This window comes from Etheostoma cragini, chromosome 15, assembly GCF_013103735.1.
Source record: "Etheostoma cragini isolate CJK2018 chromosome 15, CSU_Ecrag_1.0, whole genome shotgun sequence".
Lineage (NCBI taxonomy): Eukaryota > Metazoa > Chordata > Actinopteri > Perciformes > Percidae > Etheostoma > Etheostoma cragini.
Window position 1 is genome coordinate 7,180,033 of NC_048421.1, and position 6,161 is coordinate 7,186,193.

General features: G+C 39.6%; 1 long non-coding RNA gene across 1 annotated transcript in view; it reads right to left on the reverse strand.

The window, feature by feature from the left end:
• Positions 1-1,184: 1,184 nt before the first annotated feature.
• LOC117957652 overlaps positions 1,185-6,161 on the reverse strand; it is a 14,510-nt gene continuing 9,533 nt past the window's right edge. Inside the window, exons 2-3 of the long non-coding RNA XR_004659553.1 lie at positions 5,603-5,609; positions 1,185-1,196 (exon numbers count right to left, since the gene is read on the reverse strand). This is a non-coding gene — a long non-coding RNA (uncharacterized LOC117957652). The remainder of the gene's footprint in view (positions 1,197-5,602; positions 5,610-6,161) is intronic.

The following is a 6,161-nucleotide window of genomic DNA, read 5'->3' on the forward strand; positions in this document are numbered from 1 at the left end:
TGGAAGTGTGTCAGTGTGCACACAGATGCAAAGTAAGACAGAAAAAGACTATAATAAAATTTCCTCCAGTGATGAACAAAACATTTTTTATCCAAGGTTTTTAGCATTATTAAGCTCATTAATCTTGTTTTTCCTAATTTCCTGTTCTCATGGCAATTCAGATTTATATTTTGACCCTTAGGTCGGGAACCGCTGCATTAAACTACCTAACTGACTGGGCTGTACTGTTTGCTACAAAAGTAAAAATGTTCCTTGCACATTGTTGCATCAGTATTAAGAATCTAATAATGCATAGATTCATATATAATCTTTACTGTACATAGCATTTTTACACAGCTGTATTGGTACTTTTACTTACAGTACATAAATGATCTGAGTACTTCATTAATAACTGTTGGGAACAATGACCACAGTATGAGGCTTGAGAAATTTTGTTTCTTAGCTTCACAGGAAAGCTTTGCACAACCACACAGTGATAAGGCTTACAGCTGTGGTAGAAACCAGCACAGTGACATTACAAACCTGCGGCGATTGCCTAGAAACAAATCCAAGCACGCACAAACACTTCTGTTACAAACACACACACACAGGTCAAAACACAACATTGGCCTATGTAAAGGTCACGCCAAATCTCTTGATTGATAATGTGATATTTGCTTAAAATTTGTCACGTTGGTTCTTAATCAAGGTGGCATTCATTGAGACAGAGCAGGATGAGATATGAAGCACTGTACTGCACAAACCAACTTGGAGCCTTTCATGTGAAGTGCAAGAGAAAGAAATGCTGTTAGAAAAGTAAAATCTCTATTTCAGCACTGTGAGGCGCAGTCACAATCAAAGTTCAGCCGCCCACCAAAAAAGGTTAGAAATTTGTGAATTGTTCCTTCAGTGTTGGCGGTGTCCCCTACACCTTAGCGCACATTAAGTTTCACAAACACTGGAATTTTCACACCCAACCAGCTCTCCTTCACAAAAAGGGCATTGTGCAACACGCAGGCAGGACACGGAAGAAACAGACACTCAAACTCCTAAAAAGACAATGTCATGTCCCTAGCACAAAACAATCATGTAAAAGGAGGCCAGTAAAGGCCGCCTATTTAATGGAAATCCTTAAGGTTTGCAATGTGGTTATGAAAATGACATTTGATCAGACTGAATAAATGTTTTGCTGTGACTCAGGATTTTGCACACAAACACTAAAATGATTCCAGGCTGTGCAGAAATATAACTAACACAGGCATCAGTCCATCATGGTTTGAATAAGATGCAGCTGAAGTCTATCTTAACCACTGATAAGGTTTTACACACATATGAAACTGAATCTGACTATTCTGAGCTCCAAACACTCTAACATCAAATCTGACACCATGCTATACTGATTTCCAATCGGTTCCTCCCAATCCTATAACAGCACGTGCACTCTCAACCCTCATAAAGACCAAGGTACTATAACACATAAAAGAAAAGCAATGCCGGCGCACTGTGTAAAGCTTTTCTCCTTCAGCCAAGATGTACCAGTTCTTCACCCCGACCTGTCATGACACAGACTTATGTTGCGTGGCGTCTCAGAGGTCAGGCAACCACGTTATAACACAGCACTCCAACCTTGGCAGATACATTAGTAAATGTAATTCCCCTCTGCCTTGCTGTATGTCTTTCAGTTGTGCAGTTGTGTGTGCAGCGTCCAGTAAAAGCCAAGAAGCCGTTGTTACTTCTGCTGTATTTCATGTGTCAGAGAGAGAGAGGTAGAGGCAGAGATTCGTTTACTTTGACATGTACGAAATACAGGTTCAGGTCCCTGAGGGGAAGGTTTATAAATTGGAGTTTCAAAGATTGTATCTCAAAGTTTAAAGATGTGCTTGGTATTGCAATAGCTGTGTGGAAAGGATTTTTTTAAATACTTGGAGTTGTTTTTGTGGAAAATTAATGTAATTCATCTAATTTAGGCATGAAGACAAGAAGGAACATGGGAAAAAGCTGGATGAGAGAGATAAAAGATGGGAGAAAACGTGAAGGGTTGGACTGAAATCAACTAAAGGAAGGAGATATTGACAAACAAGATAGGCAGGAGTGCAGAGTGCACTGCAAGTGAATACTTCAGGCCATAAGCTGACAGGCGCCTGAAACATTTCACAAGATGATTAGTTTCACAAGAAGAAGCAAAATCACCAACCATGACCTATTTTCCTAAACTAAAGATAATAATCTCAAGATGTGGTAAAAGCTTAAAACATAAGTTGTCATCATCAGTTAAGTGTTTCCTCCATCCACTGTGTAAAATATCAATCATATTTAGTATTTTCGTTATCCTTTCAGGGATGAAATTCTTGTGGCATAGCAACACTTGTAGAAGTCCTTCACCGCTGAGCTGGACGTGATGCAATTAACAACATGTTCAGCACAATCTATCTGCTGGGATCTCAACCTGCTACAATTTTATCTTGCTCACAAGGTGGAAATAGGTGTGTGCAAGTATGTGTTTGCATGCATGTTCACATAAATGTCAATGAAGCTGGGATCTATTTCCCATTCATGCGAGTATATTAAAAGAAGGTGCCCACTTGGAGTGTTATGAAATACTGTGTATGAAAGAAGTTGCATATGGAGAAGAAATGCCAATGAAAGATTATGTATAAGCATGTGTGTGCATAATATTAATTTCCAGTGTGCAAACTGGTTGAAAAGACGGACATATCAAGGGTCAGCTTTCACCCGCATACTTTACATGTATGTTAAAGTTTCTCTATGCTTAATTTGAAATGGTTTCCACCCATGTCAACTCTCTCTCTCTCTCTCTCTTTCACACAATCACACAGTTCGATACAGCTTGACACTTTATGTTGGTATTGCTGGCTAGAGTTTGTCATGGGAACACATCTTTGACAGTTTTCTCAGCTTACTTGCAGCAATAACACAGAAACTTACTCAGGAGGCAGAGGGAGTGCAGGTGTCACCAGGGCTGAGTGATCATCAGGATGCATCAGTATCTGGAATCATCCAGATACTGTGGATGGGTGTTTTTTGGTACACACTGTAGTATATTATGGACTGTTGACAAATGACAATTGTCTGTGACCGCCTACACGGTTGTAATTTACGTTACTTTAACTTAACAAAGAATGGAAACTTCAGGAAACAGCTTGTCTGGCTTTGTCTAAAGGTTAAATATATAACATCATTTTCTCTGCTGGGACAAGTTGCCAGGCAACCAGAGGTGACTCCAGGAAGTTACTGGTGCTGGCAAAGAGTGTGGCACACAGCCCCTTGTGAAACAACAAATTGTACAAATTAAACAAACAAGATATAACTAATTAGTGAGCTTTAGAGGTCCTGGTAGGCAGTTTTTATGCAGAGCCAGGCTAGCTGCTTCCCCACGTTTCCAGTCTTTGTGCTAAGCTAATCTAGCCAGCTGCCATCTCCAACTACATATTTACCATACAGACACAAGAGTGGTATCATTCTTCTCATCTAACCCGTCGAAAGAAAGCTCATAAGCCATCCATCCATCTATCTTTGTCCGCTTATCCGGTATCGGGTCGCGGGGGGGAGCAGCTCCAGCAGAGAAAGTTTGAAAAAGAAGTCAAAATGCTAACGCTCTTACTCTATCCCCTTGTCTGTTTCCCCAGTTTTCTTTGTTTGCTGGACAACTCGTAATCCACTGTATCTAGGTTGTTTTAATTGCAATAGTGTGTAGTAACAGTACCATGATGTCCTAATCAAATAAATAAACTATATATACATTTGTGTTCACGTCCAAGATCAGTTTTGCTAAGTTGTACTGCTGAGGGAGAATGACAAATGGTCCCAGCATCAAAGACATGCTACTCTTACACTAAATTAATTGTAGACTCAATCTCTCTGCTCCCATCTGTCGGGTTGTCCGTCTCCCTGTCAGAGATTTATGACTCTGTTTCACCACACGACTGCCTGTGCACCCAAAGATGCTCAGTAATCACAAGAGTGCACGACAGCAAAAGGTTTGCCTATGCATGTGTTAGGTGATTGTGTACTGTACTGCGTGCATGGCTGAGCAAAGTAAATATACATTTCCATTCACATCCAAGTACACATGCAAGAGGGTAAGCACACCTTCATTTCCATTCCCATGGGTTATTTAAGGAAACCAGAAGAAGGTTTCATGCAGCTGCCTTCGACAAGTTGTTCAGTCACAAAGTTCTGTGCAGGCAGTTTTCTCGAATGTCTCTCTCTAACACTAGAGCGTACACTGTAATGTGGGTTTCTCTACACAATGTGTTTGCTCTCGCCTTGGGCCCCAAGGTATCTATAATACAAACTGCATAATCAGGTTTTCTCGGTCATTGCAGAGTTCATGCCTAGCAGATAGCTGTAAAGCAGCTACTCTGTGCCAACAGCCTTCAGGTAAAGATAATATATAGGAGGGTGGCAGATATAAATAAAGTAAAAAGGGAGATAGGATACAAGTGTGTTAGAAGTGAGTGGCTGAAGGTTAATAGAGATATACTGTATGTTTGGGCATGATACAATGTGCTTTGCCTCAAAATAACTGCTAAATAAATCATGTGGTGACTTCTGACAGAACCCCACCACATCATGGGTTAGCAAATGTTGGTTGGCCTGTACCAATCAGGGTGCAGCTCATCTCCTAAACGAATCATACATCCACCTTCCAATGCCCACAAACACCTTGGCCCCACTTTGGGTCAATTTTACACAACAGGACCAGTTGCCAGGCAACCGGTTGAGATTCCAGGAGGTTACTGTTACTGGCCTAGAAAAAGTCCTGGAAAATATTCAGTGACATAACTTTCCATAAAAGAGTGAATTGTAATTTGTATGCTTTGCTTTTTTGAACAGATTAAACAAAAAAAGATATTTGGTGTGCTAGTAGGCAGATTTTGTTACCTTTGAACAGCACAGACAGGCTGTTTCTCCCCCATTTACAGTCTTTGTGCTAAGCTAAGTTAGTTGCCAGTACCTTTGTTCTTATCATAAAACATGTGAGTGCTAGCAATCTTCTCATCTAACGCTCTTTAAAATTGTGTTTCCCAAACTGTGATACTTTTCCTTCAGTTGTATCGCATGCTGTGTAGTGCTGTCACAAATCGTTTTGAATGATACAAAAATGATTATGGTTCAATGTATTATCATATTATTCCATTGATGAGAAAATGATTATATTCATGCAAGTAATTACTGTTTTTGCAAAGCCTCTTAAACGAATGTTTGCTATGTTGTAAAGGCTCGACAAGTCCATGCTATATAAAACATTCGTCATCAGATAAAAGATCTGATGAAAGATACGGTTTTACAAAATCTATTGGGTAACACATTGTGTGCACACAAATAGACAACACCTAAGCACAAAAGCTGCACAAGATGCCCCCTGGAAAGTAATTTCATAATCACAATACAATCTCAACAGACTTTTTATATGAAAACAGATTTAAAAAACTATGTTAGGCCGTTTTCTTCACAATCTACAAGCACTCATTTATCTTTTATATGCCTTTACCTTGACATCATATTTAACCTTGCAATATCAGTCCTGCTTATCTTTCTCTGGTCTGGTCAAGATGATTGCCTGTTCTTTAAACCAGCATCAACGTGTTGCCTGACTGACAACATGTCTCTCTATTATTTTCAGTATTACTAAAATTAGTTTGCTCAGACATACATTTGCATTTTAAAAGTAAAACAGCGCCCTCAGAAGTTACTATGAAAGGATTCCTGAAGTCACATTGAAGGACAGACATTGTATTCGTTGCTCTAATAAATGAATTCATTTACATTTTATTTTATTTATTATTTTTCCATTCTGTGATTTATAAAATAGATCTTGTAGAAAAATGTGAGTTTCTCACGTGGTCCAGAGAAACACATGGGCTCCATATGAAGCACTTGAAAAATCTTTTTAAAATATAAGTCAATATACCCTCTAACCCGGAAAGCTGATGAACCTAGTGGAGTTGAGAGCTTTGGGACCCAGGAGGATAACACCTTAGTAAAAGATCTAGACTAATCTGTATTAACCAGCTATGCATAACTTTAAAACAGACCTCTCCGTCTATAAGCTGTGCAGGTCACGTACACCATATTCACAGTCTCACACACACACACACACACACACACACACACACACACACACACACACACACACACACACACACAAACACACACAC